The following is a 13029-nucleotide window of genomic DNA, read 5'->3' as shown; positions in this document are numbered from 1 at the left end:
CACATAGCCATCAGTGCAATAATATGGAGATTTGGAAGCACTGCATCCTTGGCTACACACAGTGCCCTCACTCCAGAAAATAATAAGTAAGTCACTGCTGTGATAGACCTTCATGTGTGAACCGGCCCACAGAGTACAAAACTAATCTTGTGTGTATTGTGGAAAATGTATTGAATTACTACCCAATCCAAGTTGAAATTGGCACACCAATATCAAATTCAACCACTCTCCGTTCTGACAGTGATTGAAGATTTACACCCCAACCCTTTCCTTTAGATATGGCAATACATGGAGGTGATACATTCTGGTTTTTTAGCTTCACAATGAAAAGCTGCTTTTTACTTGAAAGGACACAGTGAGCTGTTCTCAGAACAAATGGCCCTTGAAAAGGTGCCAGGATGATTGTTAGCACTATCTATTATACCTCATATTGTGAGCCTGGTATGGCGAGTCTCTCTCCACCCCCTGTCATTTTAATGGACAACTCTCTATTGTGGCTAAACAAATGTCAGTGCCTTTAGGGGGAACTGCAGCAATCTTTTCGGAATGATGTGCACCTGACTGACAGGGAGGGATCCGTGAGGTTGGGAGCTAGGCATAAATTTATATCTGAAAGGAAGACATACAACCATAATTTTCAGTAGATGCAGATTTTTACTCTGCAAATATGACTTTACAAGGAAAGGTGATTTTGGATGGCAAGGAAACAGATACTACAGAAACATTAATCTCCTTTTTTATTGTGTTGCAGCATGACAATATCCTCAAGAAATCTATTGTTCTTGGGCAAAACTACTGTAGTTATAAACACAAAGCAGTTCATCTTGATGGGCTCGTATATAATCACTGTGAGTAGCAGCATCATTGTTCTCTTACAGTGCAGAGATGAATGCAAGCATCCTCTCAAAAGCAGGACGTTACTGGAAGACATACCTCTACCACATGAATGGGTTCCTGGATAAATGTTTCACAGCTACACTATCTCTAGCATTCTGTGTGGGTCAACCCTTGAAGAGTGCCCAAAAATGTACAAAATGTGGCATTAAGGCTGCTGACAACAGCCTGATCATATATGCATATTTATTAGTTGCACTGCCTCCCAATGAATTTCAGGTCAAAATCAAGGTGCTATTTCTTACTTGTAAAGAAAGCCCTAAAGATCAAACTTATCCATCCTTAAAGAAATCAGCCCCAAGTGCTCACTGGAAGGACAGGTCCTGAAGTTGAGGCTCCAGTACTTTGGCCACCTCATGAGAAGAGAAGACTCCCTAGAAAAGACCCTGATGTTGGGAAAGATGGAGGGCACAAGAAGGGGACAACAGAGGATGAGATGGTTGGGCAGTGTTCTCGAAGGGACTGGCATGAGTTTGGCCAAACTGTGCGAGGCAGTGGAGGGTGCCTGGCATGCTCTGGTCCATGGGGTCACGAAGAGTCGGACACGACTGAACGACCAAACAACAACAAAGCCCTAAAAAGCTTGGGGTTGCCACATGGCTATCAGAAGCCCCAAATAATCTAGGAACTTTTAGCACTTTGTATCTAAGCTAGGTTTCACTGCCTGTCCAACTTTGTGAAGCACGTGAATCTGACTTTTGAAGAGTTTGCAAGTAAACCATTTTTAACTTGCCAAACATGTGGGTTTTTTTCTGTCCTGGGGGAAGAGGGAAACTTTAGAAGGAACTTGGAAGAGCAAATTTTAAAGGTCTAACAGCCTATATTTCCACCCTTTGCTTTCCTGCATTTTTTATTTTAAATCTGTGCTGGGGTTCTCTCACCAAAGAGTACTCACTCCCAACCTGGATCTTGGCATCCAGGGAATGCTCCTTCTATATATTATTTTTCCTGGAACCAACACATTCTACACTGCAGATATGCTACAAGGCATAATTTCAAGCTTGATCTTTTCATTGGTTGACGTAAGGTGGAACTGGCAAAACCTATAGTTACAGACTGAAGATGGCAATAGGTGGCAGCACTGACATATGGGTTGGAGGCAGAGATAAGAATGTAGTTTGGTCAGGAGGTGTTTGATACTGTAAACTGAAACTGTCAAGCTTGCTCATAGGAACATAGATGAAAACAAAGCAGGACTTCAGAACTAATAACTGGGCTTTGCTTAAGACTTCTACAAGACTTGTTTACTCAGTCTTGGGAACAGAAGAGCTCTTTCTTAACTCTGCAAGTTAGCTCTGTTGCTTGCAATAATAAACTGAGTTTGAAGATCAAGCCCTCATGGCATGTGTAACATGGTTCATGACTGCAGTTTGTTACATATTCCCAGTTATTATGCAGGTTAAAGGCTACATCCTGGATTTTGATGCTACCTAGTGTGTAGCATCCTTCTTGCAGGTTTGTATAAGCAAACTGTTCTTCCCTGGGAACTACAGCAGCTTAATTATAAAAGCTCTGCAGCCAAACAAGACAATGACAAAAATCTACCAACAGCATACAAATCAATATGGCTACTAAACTGATCCAAAACACCCACCCACCCACCCCACTCACACATGAAAACAAAGCCCACCACAGCCAATCACAAATGAACAGCCACACCCTAGGCCAACCCCAACCTCTCTCACCACCAAAGGAACACAAGTGAACAAAAGAGAACCTGCACAAGCAACGCTGACATCAAACCCTACATATATTAAGTAAAATAGAAACATCGTCACCCGATCCCACCCCCACCCATCCTCCCACCCCTGTCCACCTCTTTCCCCCTTTTTCTTCCCAATGTTTCAACAAATGGAACTGATTTGTAAAAATGATAATGTAAAAAATATGAGAGAGAGACATTGCACATACTTTTGTAAATCAAGAAATCTTTAATAAAAAAACACTTCAATTTTTTTAAAATAAAAGCTCTGGTTCTTTCTCAATCTCAAGGGGGAGGGGCTGTGGTGAAATGTGTCATCTCTATATGGAATTAAATCTGCCAGCGGATCAAGCTGTACTCTGAAGATGACTGAAATGAAGACTGTACAGATTTTTTTCCTTGGGACTGTGGTACCCTTCAAACTTGAACATTGTTCCACCAGAACCATCACTCTAGGACCAGCTACTTTAACCTACATATTGATACCACAACCTGCAGTTTGGAAAGGATACCTTCTGCATGGGTGTTTTGTTCCCCCATCTGTCAGAGGCATCCCTTAATAATCCCCAGCTCCTGGGCTTGCTGTCATGACCCCAAAGTTAAGCAGTGATCAGGACACCATCCCAAGAGCCTTGGATAAGATGTCAAAATGGTTTTCTTGATCTGAGCCTAATACTGCCAATCGGGAACTCATTCATCCCAAAGCACTGGGCCCCATAGAACCTTTAAGGACACCTTCTCTTGAGCCACCAAATGCCTCCCACAGTACCTAACCAGTCCAACAGTGCAAGGAAAGCTCTAGGCAAAAGGCCATGGGATGAAGAAGTACCAGTCTTCAGAGTTGGCCTCTTAAGTGATTTTAATTCTCCAAAGCTCCCTTGAGGGGCCTTGAAGAGGTAGACTAGAGGCAGAGGCTCAAAAGCCCTCAGTTCACTTCCAACCCTTTTAGGAGCAAGTTGCTCACTTGGAGCTCTCCATGGTGCTGTGACAACCTACCTGCCTTGCTGCCATTCTGCAGGACCAGAACAAGACATTTCCCACACATTTCTTATGTGTGTGGCAACCCAGTCAGATGGGTGGTGTACAAATAAAAGAAATAATAATAATAATAATAATAATAATAATAATAATAATAATAATTATTATTATTATTATTATTATTATTATTATTATTATTATTTGTACCCCGCCCATCTGGCTGGATCTCCCCAGCCACTCTGGGCGGCTTCCAACAGAAATCAAATACATTAAATCAAATACATTAAAAACTTCCCTAAAAAGGGCTGCCTTCAAGTATTTTCTGAATGTCAGGTAGTTGTTTATTTCCTTGACCTGTGATGGGAGGGCGTTCCACAGGGCGGGCGCCACTACCAAGAAGGCCCTCTGCCTGGTATTATTATTAATATTACTTTCTTCAAGGCATGGTTCCCAGGTGGCAAGCTTACTAGCCACTCTGCAATGTGGTACATCAAAGTTCACAGGGTATGATGGAGCTATTGATTATGCTCCTGAAACATAGGGTAGAATTCAACATAGCACTAAGTGAAGCATGCATGTGGGGAAAGAGGTCTGTTCACACAACATGGCTTCCCCCCTTCCACCCATGTGCCCCCCAAACAGGTTCTGGGGTTTCCACCAACTCTCCAGAGCAGATTTAGGGGTTGCAGGGGGAGGTTCTGTGGCATGAGCAGCCTTCGTTCCATTCACACAACAATCCCACCCTTTGAGCTACAAAGCAGCATTATCATTTTGTCCCCTTTCCACAATATGCCTCAGTGATGAACAGTAGTAATTATGCTGAAGTCTTGCATTTTTTTAGGTGTTTGAAATGTATTTATATTAGGCGCTGTAAAAATTAATCAAAGGATCAAATAGTGAATTTCTCACCCAAAACTTTCTGAATGGAGCATCCAGCCATGAATTTAGATCCAAATTGAAGTATGTTGCAGCACACAACATTCTTCTTGCCCTTGGCAGGAAGACAGTGCAATTGCCAATAATTCTTGGAAGAGTCCAGTGTTTGAAACTCCCATTGTTCTAGGCGCATTTTGCGACAGGAAATTTCAAAAGCGCAAGCAGTTTCTGAGCTCTGGGTGCAGTACTGCGCCTAAGATTCCAGATTAAAACTGCAGAGTGGAAGGAAAGGAGGGCCTTTTTCTGCCTCCCCACTTCTAGCTACTCTCTGAAGACTGGAGAAGAGACCCTCTTAAGAATATTAGGAGGGTGGGCAGGGAAAGGACTAGACCATGTGAAAAATGAATATATTTTATCTGCAGTTCATTCATCTGCAATTTCAGCTTTGTATTCTTGTTATTTAAAAAGCACACCTAGACATTCTGTTGTTGCACCCATAACCTAGGTTTAAAGTGCCATTTAGCTCCTAGCTTTCATATCTCAGTTTCTAACATTGGAAGATCCTAAAAAATAACAATTTCCGGCTTCCGGTTGAGCGCGGAGCCGCCATCAGTCGCAGGTTTTGCTCGGCTGAGCAAACCTGAGTGCGGCAGGGACGGGGTGTCTTCTACAGCGCAGAAGAACCCCAAGGAACCCCAAATCGAGAGTTTTGGGGGCATGGTCGTCCGGCGGGTGCTAGAAGGGTGCTCCTCCCTCCCCGGTAAGGCTCTGTTTTGAGCCCCCGAGAGCAAGGGAGTGGAGCTCCGGCACATCGGACATACCGCTTTCCCTGCCTGCACGAAGCTGCGATACTGAGGGGCTACAGCGTTTCAATTCTTCCAAGTAAATAAGAAAAAATGGATAAAAGAACAAATCTGGAGAGAAAACTGTAAGTAATTTGATTTAATTTGGCTTCGGAGGGGATTCTAAAAACGGAAGTCAATCCCTCTCTTCTGAGATTAAGAGACAGAGTGACTTTGTAGCTGAAGCTGTTTCAATGTGACTGAAACAAAGAAACTTTTTGTATGAGTGTTCTTAGTTTTAAAAGTGGACTGGATCTATTTTCCTCTCTCCCGGAGGTCCAGAGGGAGTGGATATTATAATACATAGACAAAAATAAGTGCAAAGATGGCGGATTAACGCAGTAATGGATCTACGCAGTAAGAAATAAATTGTTGTGACTAGCAAGTTGAAATTTGACCTTGAGATGGCAAAGGGAAAACTGTCCTCGCAGTTTGTAAAGCAAGCTTTGGAACTCTTGCAGCAAGTAGCCGTGGGAATTAACAGCCTTGCACAATTGGCACATAAAGATTTGGAGATTGAGATTGAGAATAATTTGGAGGACTTTATATCGGAACAGAAGGAATATGAAGAAGGGAGTATGGACAATGCCGAAAAAGAAGAATTGGAACAGGATATACCAAATGGAGTTCTTATGCAAGAAGATCGTGAGAATGTTAAAGATTGCTTTCAGTTGCCACTGGACGGTGAGAAGACTACTGGTCTGCGACTAGATGGACAGTTACTGGACTTGGTTTTTTATGATTCATGGGTCGGGTCTTTTGAAAGGAAAGGTATTGGGTAAAAGATTAGAACTTAAAATGAAATGGTATTTTATTATGGTTATGACAATCGGATATGGACACTGCGATAATGGACAATGCTTTGAAAGTTAGACTCTGGGACCATAAGGGAGGGAGGTGTAAGAGTAATATAGAAAATTTGGTTAAGATAATGAGAAAATACAGAAGTATTTTGAGGCGGAGGTAGAGAAATGTAAAATAGAAAAAATGATGAGTTGGATTTTAAATTAGAGTTAAAGCAAAAAAAATCTGGAACTATGTTATAATTTGGAAATCAGTTAGGGGGGGATTGAGGAAGTCATTGTAAGAAGTAAAGATTGGAATTTAATTGACTGGCCTGGGAGGAGGGTCAGTTACCTGTTGCGATTTGGAAAATATGTGGTTAAATGTTAAATTATTTTTGGCTACCTCTGTGAGAGGGGGGTTTGGTGTCTGATGCTCCCCTCGGTGGGAGAGGGGGGAGTTTGGAATGTTTAACCATGTATTGTATTGTATTGGCTTTAATTGACATTTTAATTGGAAAATCTAATAAATTCTTTAAAAAAAAATAAAAATAACAATTTCCTCCATTATGCAATGGCAGGTCTTTACTAAGTAACGCAATTTGTACAGACCCTGAATATGAACCCAGCAACCCCAGTTACTCCTACTTACAAAGTGGGCTGCAAGCCTGAACCTATTACTGAGGGTCTTGTTCTAATTCTACACATGCACTTCTAAAAAAGAAAGAAGCCACTCATGAGAGTATTATTTTGAGAACAGGATTTAAAAGAATGTGTGCGAAACAAATGAATTGTCAGACATTAGAGAGAAAAGAACTCGGGGAGGAGGAAACAGAACAGATACAGAAGATGAAAGGACAGTTAAATAGATAAAAAGGAGAATCTGGTCAAAATGTATAAAGCATGAGATGCTAAGAACAAAGCAAAAAAAAAAGTCAGCTTCTCAAAAATAACAAGTGGTAAGAGAGAGCAAAGCCAGAAGAAAATAATCTGATAGTATTTTAACACTATTGTAATTGCACACCGAGGCTGCAATCCTATATGCATGTAGGGTAACTCTCACTGAACTCATTGGGACTTACATCAAAGTAGACGTGTATAGATTTGTGCCATAAGAAATGCCTTCCAGAAAAATGCATTTCCTGTGTTCATAATTTGGTTCTGCAATTCCTCAAACACCAGATGAGATACATGAAGGATTAAATGGTCATTTGCATGGCAGCAAGCAGCATTATTCACTATAAATCAAGAGAAGGATGAATCCAACCTGGACCTCAGCCATTAATATTGCTAATAAATTCCAAGTTCAGAGAATAATGATATTTTTTAAAATCCTCAGTCGTGTTCACCTCAGTTCTTAGGCACTTGTTTTGTTAATCCGTTTATAACAATTGAGGTTTTGTAATCATGCTTCTAATGCCAGCAGTGACTTTTTCACAATTATTGGTCGAGGGTAGCTTGTGTTAGAAGTGGTTATTAAAATATGGATGAGTCTGTTACAGATGCAAAGAAGAGGATTGCACATTCTTAAGGCTTTATTGGCCAGCCTGACAGCCTGCACAAAAGCTTCCAGATTAGATTCCACTTAAAGACATTGTTCTTTTTTCTGATTCTGCTACTTTGGGTGTAATCCTCATAGCAAATTTGAAGATGAATGTACAAATCCATGAACCTACAAGGACTAGCAGCCACCTTTCTCCACACCCCCAGCAGAAACTGAGATAAGCACCGGGCCAGCAGAAACTGAATTGTCCAGAAAAGGTGTGGGAGCCATAATATGGTACCAAAACGGGGGGGAGGGGGAGAGAGAGAGAGGACAGAATCCTTCTTGCACTTTTAGTATAATACAGGCATGTCCAACAGGTAGATCGTGATCTACTGGTAGATCACTGGACGTCTGTGGTAGATCACTGGTAGATCAGTGGCTCCCCCCAAAGAAGCTAAAAAACTTTGGCTCCCCTAAAAAAACTCAACATCTTTGCCCTCCACCCCTAAAATGACCCAACCCACCAAAAACAGGGCTATCCTTCCTAACACAAGCTCAATGTCGCTTTCCTCCTCCCTAAAGAAGCTCAACAACTTGTACATGAACCCCCAAAAAAGGGCTTTCCTTCCTAAAAAAAGCTCACCAATTTTGACATGAACCCCCCAAAAAGGGGGGTAGATCACTGCCAGTTTTTAACTCTGTGAGTAGATCGCAGTCTCTTGGGAGTTGGCCACCCCTGGATAGAAAAGCACCAAACCAAGAACGTGGACACTTGATCATGACATAAAATCATCCTGCTTGCAAACTGCCCGTTTGCAGCTCTGCAACCACTTGAAGTGCCAGCAAAACTTTTTTGGGAGTAAAAATGAAAAATGGGCAGAATGCTCTGGTGGAGAAGATGATCCTGCCAGCAGGCTGGATCCTCAGTTCCCCCACGGGCCACTTTGAAGGCTACCAGCTTTACCCATCTGCCACTCACCTGATGTCACCATGACATCAAGCAATCCAACTTCCAAGGAAATAATTGGGAGCACACTATTAAGCTCACTATCCATTCTTTTCTTCCTTCCTTTCTTAACCAGCTTGGATTCAAGCCAGGCTGCAAAAAAAGAAAAAAGATTCATGCAGAAAGCGAAGCTTGCAGTCCGATCGACACTGACTGCAGACCACACTTGTGAAAGGATTGCATGTTCCAGGTAAGGTGTGGCCGTTGCTTGGGAATAATGGTTCCATGGACCACATTAGGACCCTTGATGGGCTTCATCTGGCCTGCAGGCTGCAGGTTCTCCATGTCTGCTCTAGCACCTCTTTTCAAAACGGCGAGGAGGCACCCCCTTTTTTGTTTTTTGCCACCCCACACCCAAATGTGGGTGACAAAAATGCCTCCAGACCTTTATGGGGAACAACTAGTCCTGAAAAAGTGAGATATTTGGGACAGCTAAAATTTGAACTAGCTCAGCTCTATCGGAATCCACTTTGTGAAGACATTTTGCCTTGAAAAGCTGGGTATAAATACCTAAAGAAACAAAGGGAGCAATTCCATAGCACAACTCTTACAACCTTTTTGCAGAGTTCTGTATGTTGTGCTATAAATGTTCACTTGATTCTATTTTTTTCTATGCCCAATGCTCATATTTTCTCTCAGTTCTTAGAAATATTGCATTTTCTGAGCACACAAAACACAATGTTTCACATTTGTGAAAATGCTTTATAACCTTCCCTTCTGATGCATGCAGAGTTCAGGAGTGCTGCTATTGCTTTTTGGGGTGTTTTTCTTTTCTTTTCTTTTGAAGAATGCTGCAGCTTTAGGACTAGCACTACTTAAGTCCTTTTTCTTTTCAGCTGAGCCTGTGTATTTGTAAACAAACAAATCCAAAAATCCAAAATCTCCAATATTCTTTCTCTTTTAATTCGAGGAATGAGCAGCACAAAACAACACAAAAGAAATAATTCAGATCACTATAAGAAAAGGTGATCTCTCTATCTTCAGGGCTTATAGAGCTTCAGATACTGTACTGAAAATATTAAATCTCATGGCACCCTGGTGACAAAAGATACACTATAACTCTAGCTATTATTGTCTGATCCCAGTGAGACCAGTTCAGTCACTTCCATTGTACAGACTGCAGCACGGAAGTGGCTGTTAGTACACATCTTCTCGCTTTTGTTTGTGCCGCCTTCTTAGCATTCTCTCAGCGTCTTTCCAGCTGTATGCATTAACTTTTAATTAGCATTCCCTCAAACAAAGCAAGAATCCTATTATTAACCACTGGAGGTGTTAATTTGTTTAGGAATCAGGATTGCCAGGATCTATCTCTCCCTCCTCTATACCTCCACCCTTCTTGCATAAGCAAAGCTCTGAGACAAATTGATTTGACTGGGGTTTCTTTTCCCCCCTTACAGGATCATGTAACAATTAAAGCAAATAAATGAAATTAAAAGAAAATTGAAATCCGCCCTTACGACAATACGACTTCTGATTTAATTTTTTTTGTGCTAGTGAATAAAACATGAGATTCTTCCCCAGCCTTTGACTGAATGAAGTATAAGTTGCCTTGTGCATCATACAGCGCCGCCTGCTGGCTGGTAATTTCTCCAATGTTTGCTTTTGTACTTATCTACCCTTTGAGATGTTCAGTGCCATTAATCACTATTTACTTATCATTACTGAAGTACCTCGAAGCATGTTAGAACTTGTTTTCCCAGGACAAGGAGCTAAAACAAGACCCTCTTAACTGCAAACATTATAATCTGAGCTGAGATGAAACAATGAGTGTCAATAATATAGTGCTGGGGAAAGTATGAAGCATTCAGAGATAAATGAAGGTTGCAGCAACAATTCCTGTAGTTACTGAGGTCAAACTTCTAGCTGAAGAAGGAGTTCATATGAAATGTATTTAATAATAATAATAATAATAATAATAATAATAATAAGTGACAAAGTACAACAGTTCAGGGATGGGGAACCTGTGACACTCCAAATGTTGTTCAACTCCAACTCCCATCAACTCCTGCCAATATGGCCATTGGCCAGGGATAATGGGAACTGTAGTCCAACAAAAAACTTTGCCTTAGACCAGGCATAGGCAATCCCGGCCCTCCAGATGTTTTGAGACTACAATTCCCATCATCCCTGACCACTGGTCCTGTTAGCTAGGGATGATGGGAGTTGTAGTCCCAAAACATCTGGAGAGCTGAGTTTGCCTATGCCTGCCTTAGAACCTTGTAAAAATGGTGTCACCCACACAAAATTATTCAGATGGCCCTGTAGCAGCATTAAAAAAAATATGTCACTAAGACACACACTGAACCTCGTTCTACAAAAACCTGTGGAGAGGGGGAAGGGAGACCATTTTTTAAAGGGGGAGATGCCCTAAAAGGGAAAAGATATCCTGAGCTAGGTGAGTAGGAGAGATCTGTCCTGTAATGCAACATGCCAGGTACAAACAAGTCTGTTTAATACCAAACATAAGGTGTGTTGGTTTGCAACAAACCAGTTGACTCAGTGATATCTCAGCATCTTATAAACTGACACATAGTGAGTCACTCCCCAAGCCTGCACCTGTCATGCCTTCTCTTCCCATAATGCAGGAGCAGAGAACTTTTATGAGTCTGAGAGCCTGATTACCTGGATTGGAAAATTCTTGGGGGCGGCATTTCAGTAGCAGGTGAAGCCAGGCTTCACACGCACACACCGGTCACATAATACATTAAACACAGATGCACACAATAACACATACTGTAACACCAACAGGGGAGCCCTGTTCACACAGCGAGCTCACGATCCAAGCTGAACCCTGCATAGCAATGCTGATCCACTGCCTTGGCAGTAGATCAAATCAAAACAGATGTGTCAAATGTCCACTCCTGTACATAATTCATATATCTGAGTACTGTTTAATGGTGTAATGGCAATTTTAATATTGGTCTTTTGCACGAAATACACAAAAATTTCTAAAAGCTAGAACAGGCAATTTAAAAGTCTGCTCCTACCATACCTCTCTGTCTTTAAGGCTGTAATTCACAGGATCACACTACACACCACACAGATTGTCACAATTTAAACTCAAGGGCAGCAGATTGCATGGTTTATTGTATTTCTATACTACAACAAAAGTTTTATTAAGTTTAAAGTATCGCAGAAATGTTCAGTTTCTTAATTGTGCATAATCAATCTATCTCTACACGAAACAATAATTATCTCCAAAAAGAGCACAAAATTTTAAGTAAAGAATTATTGCCACACCTGACAATAAAAGCACCCAGTTGGTAAAATGCTAAAAACTTTCCAAAGGACAATGAGAGCCTCCAAGGGAGAGGTAAAATGTCTATCTTGGCAAAGTCCACCTTAAAAAAAAGGTTAGTTTATTCAAGATGAACAGGTTTCTTGGTGAAGATTTCCAGTAACTGTTTTGCCTGTGGGTAAGCCAACCTGTTTCAGGGAGGAAATCTTTTCAGCGGAAAGATTTTTTTTACCTACATGTATCTTTAGGAATAGGACACAAATATCAAGACTGATACAAAGCTTGGCAGCAAACTCTGTGGAAATAATAAATGTGTTTGCAAGATTTGTTTGACCAGTTGTGATTCCCAGGATAAAAGGTAAAGGTACCCCTGACCATTAGGTCCAGTCACGGACGACTCTGGGGTTGCGGTGCTCATCTCGCTCTATATGCTGATGGAGCATTTGTCTGCAGACAGCTTCTGGGTCATGTGGCCAGCATGACTAAGCCACCTCTGGCTAACCAGAGCAGCGCACGGAAATGCTGTTTACCTTCCCACCAGAGCGGTACCTATTTATCTACTTGCACTTTGACGTGCTTTTGAACTGCTAGGTGGGCAGGAGCTGGGACCGAACAATGGGAGCTCACCCTGTCACGGGGATTTGAACCGCCAACCTTCTGATCGGCAAGCCCTAGGCTCTGTGGTTTAGACCACAGCGCCACCAGCACAAAACTAGGAATACTTCAGAAACTGAAGATTGCAGCTATTCATAGTCATTGTATATACAGTGTGGTAATAAGCTCTATTGAACACAATGGGGGAGTTAGGCTGCAACTCTACGCACATTTACTGGCAGTCTTTCTCATGGTTCCAGACAGGAATTTTGTCCAGTCCTATATGTGGGAATATCACAGGTTGAACCTAGAATCTTCTGCATATAAATCCAATTTGTCTTACAGCTAGCATTAATTTCCAAGAAATATAACTTAAAATGATGTCATGTCTATAGTCAACACCGTTTTCTCCAAAATGATGGAGGCCAGTTAATACTATTACAGTATGTATAGCAGGAAATCCTGATAGCTGGGTCAGCTGTACTGTTGGGCAGTGTGAGGTAGCTGCCTCAGGCAGTAAATGCTGAGGGAGCAGTGATGTCCCATCGGCAGTGTTGAACTAAGATGCAGCTACCAGTCCAGCTGGTTTCTATACATAAAATGGCTGGGGGTGCCATCTTGTCCTCTGTCT

This window comes from Lacerta agilis, chromosome 1 (assembly GCF_009819535.1).
Source record: "Lacerta agilis isolate rLacAgi1 chromosome 1, rLacAgi1.pri, whole genome shotgun sequence".
Classification (NCBI taxonomy): Eukaryota; Metazoa; Chordata; class Lepidosauria; order Squamata; family Lacertidae; genus Lacerta; species Lacerta agilis.
Note: the sequence above shows the minus strand (reverse complement) of the source record.